This window comes from Cebus imitator, unplaced genomic scaffold (genome assembly GCF_001604975.1).
Source record: "Cebus imitator isolate Cc_AM_T3 unplaced genomic scaffold, Cebus_imitator-1.0 Scaffold112, whole genome shotgun sequence".
In the NCBI taxonomy this organism is placed as follows: Eukaryota; Metazoa; Chordata; class Mammalia; order Primates; family Cebidae; genus Cebus; species Cebus imitator.
The window spans coordinates 1,601,920-1,615,045 of record NW_016107427.1 but is presented as its reverse complement, the minus strand read 5'-3'; positions in this window follow the sequence as shown (position 1 = coordinate 1,615,045).

Sequence of the window (13,126 nt, the reverse complement as noted above, 5' to 3'; positions counted from 1 at the left end):
CCCTTAATAAACTGGGATGAGGACAGCCTCTCTGGTGAATGTTCCAGAAACTGAGACTGACCGTACAACATATCCTTTTGCACCTCAAATAGTTCCTAATCCTTTGCTTCCAAAACACTTGAATGAAAACTGAGCTGATAGCTGATAAAGCAATAACATAATTTTTACAATTTTTAAATTTCAGATCATCTAATTTGGGACTATTACTCAGAAGAGCTCAGAACACAATTGAGAGACATTGCTATACTATACCTCCTTATCTACATATTCATGCAAACAACGTTTCCTAACATGGTCTATAAAAATGAAGAGAGAAATATACTTGAGGCTGAAGCCTGCCTCGCTGGAGCTGAGTTCTCTTGTTTCTTGAGTGTGGGAACCAACTGGCTGGGAAAACAGGCCCGCTCTTCTCATTCGCATGGCAGCTTCAATCAAATGTTGTCTTTATGCGTTAATAGTTACCTATCAGTGTGTAGCGTACGTATGTTTTCTGAAAAACTGAAATGATGCTACTTGTGAAAACAATGCAGGAAATATTAAAAGCTTTTGGTCACAAAATAAATTTTTAAAATTTGACGCCATTTAAAGCTTTTTGTTGTACAGAAGTAAGGTGAAGTAAGCATAAAAGACTTTCAAGAGGCAAAGCAGATGGCCCTGGGGTCCAACTCGGTGACAGAAGCCGAATCAAGTTCAGGAACGACCAAAACTTCCAAAGGGGCTGAAGGCCATCCTTTCGCGGGGGCGGAGGCGGGAGCGGCACGGGAGCGGAGGCGGAAGTGGGAGGCGGAAGCGGGAGGCGTCCATCTTTACCGTGTTCAGATCCGGATGGGTTCCACAAGGTCCCCGCCGTGTGCCGGGCCGCAGGTCCAGTATTCTCGTTTGAGAGTAACCGCTGGTCCCTAGAGCTTTTCCTAAACTGAAGCTGGATCCTGCCGCGCGGGTTTCAGTCACCGCGGAGACTCGAGGGAAACTGCCGGAGGGCCCAGGCGGCCTGAGGTGATGCCAGGTGCCGGCGAGAAGCTGGGGGAGGGGCGCGGGGGGGCTGGGGCGGAGGGGGCCTGGGGCGGAGGGGGCTGGGGGCGGGGGCCGTGTGGGGGGACGAGGGGTGAAGGGTGCGCGGATGGGGAGGCACGGGGCTCGTGACCACGGTGGAAGGAGCCACAAATGTGGACATGTAAAGGAGGATAAAAAGGGGTTTCTTTTTGGTGAAGATCAATATTTAGGACAGAAATCACAACCTTTGTATAAAACAACACAACTCTACAATTTAAAAATTGAGTTATGAGCTAAGAGCATAGGACGGGTTACAGGTTTTCAAAATTCAGAGATTAGGAGCAAAACCAAAAACTTGCAGCCACTTCTCTGTGAGCCTCTTCTCCATCCCAGCCCGGCTGCAGGACCCTGGGGATGCCTTGGCGGGGGGTGCTGTTTCTCAGGTTTCGTCTGCAAAGAGGTAAGTCACCCCAAAACAGAGCACTTAGTGGTGGACTTAGAGCCAATCCTGAGCTTCTCAAGACCCCCGTGTGCGCCCCAGCCTGCCTGCCCCCCAATGCTGGCACCAGCCAGTGTGGCAAACCAGAGCAGGTCACTGAATGTCGTGTGAGCTGCAAGGCCCTTCCTGGGCTGGGGGCCAGGCCAGGGCCTCTGTGCTGTGTGTGTGTCCTTACTGTCCACACCCAAGCCTCATTTATATGGAGAACACGTTTCTTCTCAGAAAAGCAAACCTCAAGCAGTTGAATTGGAGAATGATGACGGAAGGGCTTATGCAGAGCCGGGATATTTTTAAGCAAAATCAGAGGAGGGCGACCTTCAAATTATTATTTGCTTTTCTCCTTTTGCCTGGAACTAATCAGCTTAGCATGGATGCCTGGGTGTCTCGGTGAGATAGTGAATCCATCTCATTTGGGTGTTTTATAAAAGAAAAAAATCCATTTCTTAGGAGTATATTGTTATTTATTCTAGAACTTCCCTCATAAACAGTCAATTCATGGCAAGTAATTTATTTTTAAAAATCATTGAAAGGATAAGCAGAAGATGGTCTCTTCCTGGCATGTGTCAAATTGCTTTTTATATAGCTATTCTAGAGCAAAAATGCTGACTGTCCGTTGACTATTGTCACTTGCCAAGCAGAGTACTGCCCATCCCTGTTGCTTATCCCTTTCAGACATCTGTGGGTCAATATGCTGTGTATTTGGGGATATGACACAGTTTCTTATCACCTCCCATCACCTGTCCTGTATGAATTGAGGTGGAAGTAATCTCTTGAGGATTACCTGCCTGTGTTTAAATTGAAGACTAACATTGCCATGGACAAAACTGATTTGATCATTAAAGGGACAAGTCTCATTTTAGAATTCATTGCCGTCACTCAGTTTTGCTATGATTGCCTCCTTGGTGCCGCCTCTTTCTACAACAAAACTGAGAGAAAAAATAGGTGGGGGGGAACTGTGCTGCAGGCGCTTTTAAGTGGATTAAATTTACTTCTGTTTAAGTAATAGAGAAATATGTTTGTGCCCTGGAGAGCAAAATGCTCTGGATGATTTGCTCATAAACCAGGCACATGCTTGGAGGGATCACTGAGTGTGGCAGTAGCCAGGAGGGGCCACCCTGTTGTCTCTGCCTCATGGGAGGCTCTGCCGCCCCAGCTCGATGGTGGTTCAGGTGACCTCATGCATCCCTCATGTCAAGCCCTTGCCCAGGCAAGCAGGGGTGGAGCTGGAGCCCTGGGATTCACACAGGACACACCAGGCGCCATGAGGTCAGTGACATTGTAACAGAAGCCTGGCTTCTCAGACCCATCCTTTCAAGGACCCATTCCTTTCAAGGAATATTGAAAGCAGACAGAGCTTCAGGGCATTGGGACAATTTGGAGGGAAGGGAGGGGCTATGTAAAGGGACTCTGCACTGCATGTACCTCTCAGGGAGAATCAGATGACAGTGCAGGAGCCCAGGAATCGAGGTCCCTGGGCTCTAAGCTTTGCTCCCATATACCGCAGTCAGCCACCTCCTCTGCAAAACAAAGACGGTAAAGCCTGGCTAGCCACCTCTTGCTTGGACATCAGGGAGTCAAGTGGAACTCACACTCTGAGTCTTGTCTAGGGTGGAGTTTTGGCTGGAAAAAGTACAGCGAAAGTAAAAGTGGCAGTCAGATGTGCAGCCGGGGTCCGCTGGGCAGTGAGATGCAAATGCTGAGTGACTGCTGCCCAGAGGAACATGGCTGTGTGGGGCTTGGCTGTCAGGCACTGTGACCCAGGACCTCTCCACCCTGGTTATAAACTGCTGAGAATCCAGGGTCGGGGCTCCAGGAAAGAGGCCATGGCAGATGAGGAGGTCTGAAGTATCAAGTCTAATGCAAGCTATTTGTTCCCCACATAGCTCAGTGGAGCAGTAAAGGGAGCCCAGAAGCAGACCCACGTAAATACAATCAGCTGATGTTTGCCAAAAGTACAAAGGTAATAAAATAGACAAAAGATAGTCTTCAACAAATGTTGCTTGATGTTAACATAAAAAAAAAAAGCATCTAAACACAAATCATAAATCCTTCACAGAAGTTAACTCTAAATAGATATAGACCTAAATGTAAAATACAAAACTACAAAACTTCTAGAAAATGACATTAGAGAAAACCTAGATGGCTTGAGTTTGGTGATGACTTTTTAAGTACAACACCAAAGGCGGCCTCTATGAAGGAAATAATGAATAGACAGGACTTCATTAAAATTAAAAACTGCTCTGCAAAAGATAAAGCCAAGAGGCTTTAAAGAGGCTGAAAAGACAGGTCACAGACTGGGAGAATATGTTTGCAAAATGACCTGTCTGATAAAGGATCATTATCTAAAATCAACAGAATACTCTTAAAGCTCAACAATAAGAAATCTATCAGATTTTTTAAATGGATACAGTAATTTAGCAGACTCCTCACCCAAGAAGATACACAGATGGCAAATAAGCATATGAAAAGATGCTCCAAATCATATGTCATGAGGGAAATGCAAATTAAAACAGAATGAGATAGCACTACACGTCTGTTAGAATGGCCAGAATCCAGAACACTGACAACAGCAAATGCTGGTGGGGATGTGGAGCAACAGGAACTCTCATTCATTGCTGGTGGGATGCAAGTGGTGCAGCCACTTTGGAGGACGGTCTGGCAGTTTCTTACACAACTAAATATAATCTTACCATATGGTCCAGCAATTGCACTTCAAAGGAGCTGAAAACTCAGGTCTACACAAAACCTGCTCATGGATGTTTATAGCAGCTTTATTCATTATTGCCAAAACTTGGAAGCAACCAAGATGTCTTTCAGTAAGTGAAGGGATACAAGAAATTTGGCACATCTGAGCAGTGGAATATCAATCAGTGTTATAAAGAAATGAGCTATCAAGGAATGAAAAGTCTTAGAGGAACCTTGAATGCATGCTACTAAGTGAAATAGGTCAAACTGAAAAGGCTATATATTGTATGATTCTGACTATATGACATTTTGAAAAAAGGCAAAACTGTGGAAACAGTAGAAAGACCAGCAGGAGCCAGGCATTTGATAGCAGGAGGAATGAATAGACATAGCACTGAGGATTTTTAGGGCAGTAAAAATACTCTGTATGATACTATAATGGTGGATATATGTCATCATATATTTGTCCAAAAGCCATAGACTGTACAACAGCAAGAGTGAACCCTGCTGTAAACTGGGCTTTGGGTGATGATGACACATTTACTTAGCTGCATCAGTTGTAATAAATGTGCCACCACGCTGGGGAGGTTGACAATGCGAGAGGCTTGGCATGTGGGGGAAAGGGATATATGGGAAATCTCTGTATCTTCCTCTGGGTTTTTCTGTGAACTTAAGATTGCTCTTTAAAAAAAAAAAAAAAAAAAAGGCTAAAGTAAGCAAAGGAGCCAGTAATAATTATAGTGACATCTAAATAACCACTGGTGTCTTATGTGATCAACAATCTGGAATTACATTTGGGAGGTTTGGACAGTGGGACAGAGGGGGTCAATGGAACTGCCATGTCCCTGATTCCTCAGAGTGAGGGTATGAATACTGAGAAATTCTTGATATTGATAAAAAAACAACAGTTAAATATGCACTTGAACAATTTTAAGGTAATTATGAGTGAAACAGCAGTTGAATCTGTGATTTTGAAATCAAGAAAAAAACATGAATTAAAAACCCAAGCATTTTACTTCTGACAAGAGTGGACAGAATTAACCTGAAAACCCCCCTGCTGGTCTTTTTACTGTTTCCACAGTTTTGCCTTTTTTCAAAATGTCATATAGTCAGAATCATACAATATATAGCCTTTTCAGTTTGACCTATTTCACTTAGTAGCATGCATTCAAGGTGCCTCTATGTCTTTTCATTCCTTGATAGCTCATTTCTTTATAACACTGATTGATATTCCACTGCCCAGATGTCCCAAATGGAAGCCTTGAGCCATCATCCCCCTGCAGGAATACTAAGTGGAACAACTGTCCACACAAAAAAGCTCCTGCATAAGAACCAGAAGTCAGCTGGGTGGTCACAGTATCTGATTTTAACATCATATTAAGAAAGAGACATTAGGGCCGGGCGCGGTGGCTCAAGCCTGTAATCCCAGCACTTTGGGAGGCCGAGGCGGGTGGATCACGAGGTCAAGAGATCGAGACCATCCTGGTCAACATGATGAAACCCCGTCTCTACTAAAAATACAAAAAATTAGCTGGGCATGGTGGCGCATGCCTGTAGTCCCAGCTACTCAGGAGGCTGAGGCAGGAGAATTGCTTGAACCCAGGAGGCGGAGGTTGCGGTGAGCCGAGATCGCGCCATTGCACTCCAGCCTGGGTAACAAGAGCGAAACTCCGTCTCCCAAAAAAAAAAAAAAAGAAAGAGACATTAAAGAAGGTAGGAAAGGCAGTCTTGAATCACCTATACCACTTCTCCGCCATCCCTTGGCAGTGGCTACATGGTGTGCAGAGAAAATCCATGTTCTTGGGGGAGGGAGAGTACAGTGATTGTGGGAGTTTGTGTTGGAACTCACTGCTGCCCTGTCACAGTGGAAAGCAGCACAGGGCAGAACTCACTCAGTGCCCTTGGAGGGAGCATTTAGACCAGCCCCAGCCAGAGGTGAATCATCCATCCTAGTGGTTGGAAACTGAGTTTCAGCAAGCCCTGCCACCGTGGGCTAAAGTGTTTTGGGGTCTTCAATAAACTTGCAATGCAGTCTAGGCCACAAGGACTGCAATTCCTGGGCAAGTCCTGGTGCTGTGCTGGGCTTGGAGCCAGTGGATTTGAGGTGCACGTGATCTAGTGAGACATCAGCTGGGGCAGCCAAGGGAGTGCTTGTGTCACCCCTTCTCCAGCCCCAGACAGTGCAGTTCATAGCTCCAGGAGAGACTCCTTCCTTTGCTTGAGGAGGGAATAAAGAGGACTTTGTCTTGCCACTTGGATACCAGCTCAGCCATAGTAGATTAGGTCACCAAGCAGAGTCCTAAGGCCCCTATTCCAGGTCCTTGCTCCCTGTTGAGATTTTTAGACACACACTGGGCTAGAAGGGAGCCTGATGCCCTAAAAGGAAGGGCCCAGTCTGGTAGGATTCATCACTTGCTGGCTAAAGAGCCTTTGGGCCCTAAATCATCAGTGGTAGCTATGTAGTACTCGTCAAGGATCTAGGGTGAGATTCAGAGCCATACTGGCTTCACGTGTGACTGAGCACATTCCCAGCTGTGGTGGCTACAGAAAGAGATTCTTTCTGCTTGAGGAAAGGAAAGCGAAGAGGAAAGGAGACCTCATCCTGCAGCTTAGGTACTGGCTTGGCCACAGTGGGGTGGAGTGCAAAATGGCCTCCTGGCATCCCCAGTTCCAGGCCTTTCCTTCTGGATGGCATTTTTAGGACCTGCCCTGGACCAGAGGGGAGCTCACTGCCTGGAAGGGAAAAACCCCGGCCCGGCAACATTTACCACAAGCTGACTGGACCTTGGGCCTTGAGTGGACATTGGCGGTTGCCCATCAGTACTTGCCAGGGGCCTAGGGTGGAGGTGACCACAGGGAGAGACTTCTCTGCTCAAGGAGAGAAGAGTAGGAAAAACTTGTCTTGTGGATTGGATGCCAGCTCTGCTGCAGTAGAATAGAGCATCAGGTAGATTTCTAAGATTCCCAACTCTAGGCCTTGGCTCTTGGACAGCGTCTGTGTATCAGCATATGTCCAGGGGAAACTCACTGTCCTGAAGGGAAGGACACTAACCTGGCTGGATTTGCCACCTGGTGATTGTACAGCCCTTGAGCCTTGAGTGAACATAGGTGGTAGCCACAGTGGTCCCCACAGGCCTTGGGTGAAATGCAGTGCTGTGCTGGCTTCAGGTCTGACCCAGCACAGTCCTAGTGGTGGTGGCCAGAGGGGTGCTTGTGTCATCCCTCCCCTAGCTCCAGGCAGTTCAACACAGAAAGAGACTGTTTGCTTGGAGGAAAGTAAGGGAATAGAACAAGAGTCTCTGCCTGGTAATCCAGGCAATTCTAGATCTTACCCAAGACCACCAAGGCAGTACTTCTGTGAGTCTGCAAGAGCCACAGTGTTACTGGGCTTAGGGTGCCCCCTAATGCAGAGATGGCTACAGTGACCAAAGACCAAGTCCCTTTGAATACTTGGAAAGTCTTCTCAAGAACAGGTACAGGCAAGCCAAGACTGTGAATATTACAATAAATACCTAACTCTTCAGTGCCCAGACACTGACCAGTGTCCACAAGCATCAAGGCCATTCAGTAAGTCATGACTTCAACAAACAACATCAGGCCCCAGTGACCAACCTTAGAGAGGCAGAGATATGTGACTGTTCAGAAAGAGATTCAAAATAGCCATTTTAAGGAAATGAAATTCAAAATAACACAGAGAAGGAATTCAGAATCTGATCAGATAAAGAGATTGAAATAAAAACGAGCAGAAATTCTGGAAAAACATAACTAACACTTTGAAGAACGCATCAGAGTCTCTTAACAGTTGAATTGATTAAGCAGAAGAAATAATTGGTAAACTTGAAGACAGGCTACTTGAAAATACACAGAGGAGACAAGGAAAAAGAATCAAAAAGAATGAAGTGTACTGACAAGATTGAGAAAATAGCCTCAAAAGGACAAGTCTAAGTCACTGGCCTTAGAGGGGAAATAGATTGGGGTAGAAAGTTTATTCAAAGAATAATAACAGGGAGCTTCCCAAAGGTAGAGAAAGGTATCAGTATCCAAGTACAAGAAGGTTATAGAACACCAAGCAAATTTAACTCAGGTAAGACCACCTCAAGACATTTCATAATTAAACTCCCAAAGATCAAGGATAAAGGATCCTAAAAGTGGCAAGAGAAAAGAAACGACATACAAAGTAGCTCCAGTACACATCTGGAAACAGGCTTCTCAGTGAAAACCTTAACAGGCCAGGAAAGAGTGGCATGACATATTTAAAGTACTAAAGGAAAAAAACTTGTTTCCTAGAATAGTATATCCAGTGAAAATATACTTGACACATGAGGGAGAAATAAAGACTTGCTCAAACAGAAGCTGAGGTACTTCAACAACATCTTACCTGTCCTACAAGAAATGCTAAGAGGAGTTCTTTGATCAGAAAGAACAGGATGTTGATGAGCAGTAGGACATCTGAAGGTACAAAACTAACTGGTGATAGTATAAGGAAAAACATTATTACATTAATGAGAGTCTAATATTACTGGTGATAGTACAAGGAAAAACACAGAATATTATTACACTGCAATTTGGTGTGTAAACTGCTCATATCTTGAGTAGAAAGACAAAAAGATGAATCTATCAAACATAATAGCTACAATAACTTTTTTGAGATGGAGTTGTGCTCTTGTTGCCCAGGCTGGAGTGCAGTGGCACAATCAAGGCTCACTGCAACCTCCACCTCCTGGTTCAAGTGATTATCTTGCCTCAGCCTCCCAAGTAGGTGCTGAGCACCACGCCCGGCTAATATTTTGTATTTTTAGTAGAATTGGGTTTTCACCATGTTGGCCAGGATGATCTTGAACTCCTGACCTCAGGTGATCTGCCTGCCCCAGCCTCCCAGTACTGGGATCACAGGTGTGAGCCACCATGCCCAGCCAGTATAAGATTTAAAGAGAAACCTCAAAACATTAAAAAGTGGGAGGATGAAGAGAAAATGTAGTTTTTATTAGTTTTCTCTTTGCTTGCTTGTTTTTGCAGCCAGTGTTGTCATCAGTTTAAAATAATGAGTTATAAGATATTTGCAAGCCTCATGGTAACTTCAAATCAAAAAACATACAACAGGTACACAAAAAATAAAAAGGAAGAAATGAAAACATACCACAAGAGAAAATCAACTTCACTAAAAGAAAGACAAAAGGGAAGGAAAGAAGGAAGACAAGAGCACAGAGCAACCGGAAAACAAATAATAAAAGAGCAAGAGTAAGTCTTTAACTTCCTAATAATAACAATGAATATAAATGAGCGAAATTCTCCCATGAAAAGATTAAAAAACAAGACCCACAAATCTGTTGCCTACAAACAACACACTTCACCTATGAAGACATACAATGGCTGAAAATAAAGTGATGGAAAAAGATACTCCATGCAAATGGAAAACCCAAAATAGAGCAGGAATCCCTATACTTATATCTGACGAAATAGATTTCAAGACTAAAACTGTAATAAGAGAAAAAGAAGGTCATTATATAATGATAAAGGGGTCAATTCAGCAAAGTGAAGTAACAGTTTTATGTACATATGCACTCAACACTGAAGCACCCAGATATATGAAACAAATATTGTTAGAGCTGAAGAGAGAGATAGACCCCAATACAATAATAGCTGAAGACTTAACACTCCACCTTCAACATTGGACAGGTCATTCAGATAGAAAATCCACAAAGAAACATTGGAGCTAATCTGCACTGTAGACCACATGGACCTAATAGTTACAGAATATTTTATTCAATGGCTATGGAATACACATTCTTCTCAGCACTTGGATCATTCTTAAGACCATATGTTAGGCCACAAAACAAGTCTTTAAAAATTCCCCAAAATATGAAAGTATATAAAATATCTTCTCTGAGCCCAATGGAATAACACTAGAAATCAATAATGAGGAATTTTGGAAACTATACAAATATATGCAAATTAAACAATATGCACCTGAATGAGAACAGAAACCATATGATCATTTCACTTGATGCTGAAAAAGTTTCTGATAAAATTCAACATCCCTTCATGATTTAAAAAAAAAAAAAAAAAAAAAAAAAAAAAACTCAACAGACTAGGGATTGAAGGAGCATAAAAAAAAAAAAAAAAAGCCATGTACAGCAGACTCATAGCTGGTATTATACTGATGGGGAAAAACTGAAACCTCCTAAGATCTGAAACAAGACAAAGATGCCCCCTTTCACCACTATTCAAGATAGCACCAGAAGTCGTAGCTGGAGCAATCAGACAAGAAGTAAATAAAGGGCATCCAGATTGGAAAAGAAGTCAAATTATCATTGTTTGCAGAGGATATAATCTTTGCAGAGGATATAATCTTATATTTGGAAAAATTTAATGACTCCACTGAAAAACTATTAGAACTGATAAATTCAGCAAAGTTGCAGGATACAAAATCAACATACAATAATCAGTAGCATTCCTGTATGCCAACAGTAAGCAATCTGAAAATGAAATAAATAATCCCATTTACAATAGCTACATATATAAAATAGGAAGAAACTTAACTAAAGAAATGAAAGATCTTTAAGGTGATGACTATAAAACATCAATGCCAGAAATTGAAGAGAACACACACACAAATGGAATGATGTTTCGTGTTCATAGACTGGAAGAACCAATATTGTTAAAATGCCCGTACAACCCAAAGCAGTCTACATATTAAATACAATCCCTCTCAAAATACCAATGACATTCTTCACAGAAATAGAAAGAAAAAAAAAACAACAACAACCTTAAAATTTATCTGGAAGCACACAAGACCCAAAAAAGTTAAAACTATCCTAAGAAAAAAGAATGAAACTGGAGGAGTCACATTACTTGGTTTCACCTTATACTACAGAGCTGTACTAACCAAACCAGCATGGTACTAGCATAAACACAGATACACACCAATGGAACAGAATAGAGAACCCAGGAATGGGCACAGTGACTCACACCTGTAATCCCAGCACTTTGGGATGCTGAGGCAGGTGGATCACCTGAGGTCAGGAGTTTGAGACCAGCCTGACCAACATGGTGAAACCCCATCTCTACTAAAAATACAAAAAATTAGCCAGGTGTGGTGGTGGATGCCTGTAATCCCAGCTACTCGGGAGGCTGAGGCAGGAGAATGACTTGAACCCAGGAGGCAGAGGTTCAAGTCTGGAAACGGACTTCTCAGTGAAAACCTTACAGGCCAGGAAAGAGTGGCATGACATTTAAAGTACTAAAGGAAAAAAACTTGTATCCTAGAATAGTGCCCAACATTGTGCCACTGCACTCCAGTGTGGTGTGACAGAGCAAGGTTCCATCTTTATNAAAAAAAAAAAAAAAAAAAAAAAAAAAAAAAAAAAAAAAAAAAAAAAAAAAAAAAAAAAAAAAAAAGAATTAACCAGGCTGGTGCTGGAGGCCTGTAGTCCCAGCTACTCAGGATGCTGAGGCAGGGAGAATTGCTTGAACCTGGAAGGCAGAGGTTACAGTGAGCTGAGATCATGTCAGTGCACTGCAGCTTGGACAACAGAGCGAGACTCTGTCTCAAACAAACAAACAAAAAACAAAGAAAAAAGAAGTCCCTGAAACAATAACAACAACAACAACAAAATGGGTGGTTTCCCTCCTGTTTTATGTTCTTAGGAGCTTGATCTTGTAGCCATGTGGCAGTATTTTCTCTTGGCTTCCACCATTCAGCATACAGAAATTTTGAAATGTATGTTATAGTTAACCCTAAAAATGAGTTTGAACAGTTAAAAACCTTTGCAAGCTCAAAATTGGCTGCTTTCAGCTTCTTCTGGTAGACTCCATTGGAGATTGCTCAGTGCTGTAGCTCAGTAGCTGGGCTTTGCTGTCTCACAGTGGCGGCCCATGTTCAGGGTTCAATTTCTGGCTTAGGAAATGAGTCCTTTCTGATTTGATATCTGCGTGAACATTTGTTGATTCTCTTCCCCTCTGGGGGTAACACCCCCCATGGGCACCGAGGAAGAACTGTCCAGACCCCAGGTACAACTAGTGCCTGAAGAATATCTTAGTTTATAGTGTTATTGCTCAGCTGTTTCCTTTATATAATCCTTCATATATAATCATATATTTGTTTACAGAATTAGTGCTTGTGCAACTTACTGCTTACATATATCCAGCATACTTGGTGCTATATAATCTTTGTATATAATCATATAGGTATTGTAGTCAGAGCTGTACTGACACATTTAGTGCTGATTTATAGAATCCTTCTATATAACCATATAGTAGTTCGTAGCAGGGGAAATGCCTAGAGCAGTCATAGAACAGAAGCAGTACATGGGAAAACAGCCAGACCAGGACAAGAACCAAAGACCCAGGCGGTGGCATCCTTGCCTGAAAGGGCATACGCTGTATGGCAGGCTTGGAGCAAGAGCCTCTCCTCCTGATAAAGGAGTTGTAGTACCTTGCATCCAGTTCCTGTGGAAAGGAGGCCTCAGGCCTGAGATCCTGGAAATAACTGAGGAAGAAGAACACGTCTGGTGTAACTACTCATGGTAGCTGTATACCTGGTCAGTCTTTTCTCATTTCTGTGCTAGCTCAAACCATCCTCCTATAAATATCTTAAGAGAAGAGCACAAGTCTGTCAGCTCCCACCACGTTAAGCTTACAGTATCCTTCTATTAGAAATCCTTTGAAGTTTCCAGCCCCCCATGTGCACATGGCACCTGTTGCACACAGCCCACCTCCTTGCTTCAGTGACCTAATGGGGTTGGACCCCTTTTCTGTACACGACCCTCTGCTACTGCCCATGGCACAGCCCCGTGCTGAGCACAGCCCGCTGCTCTTCCCAGGTGACATAATGGGGTGGTCCCCTCACTTGTAACTCATGTGATTATGTATGTGCTATTACTAAGCCTGTAGATGATGACCTCACTCATGACCCTGCCCCCTGCTTGTACCTAATAAATACAGATGCTC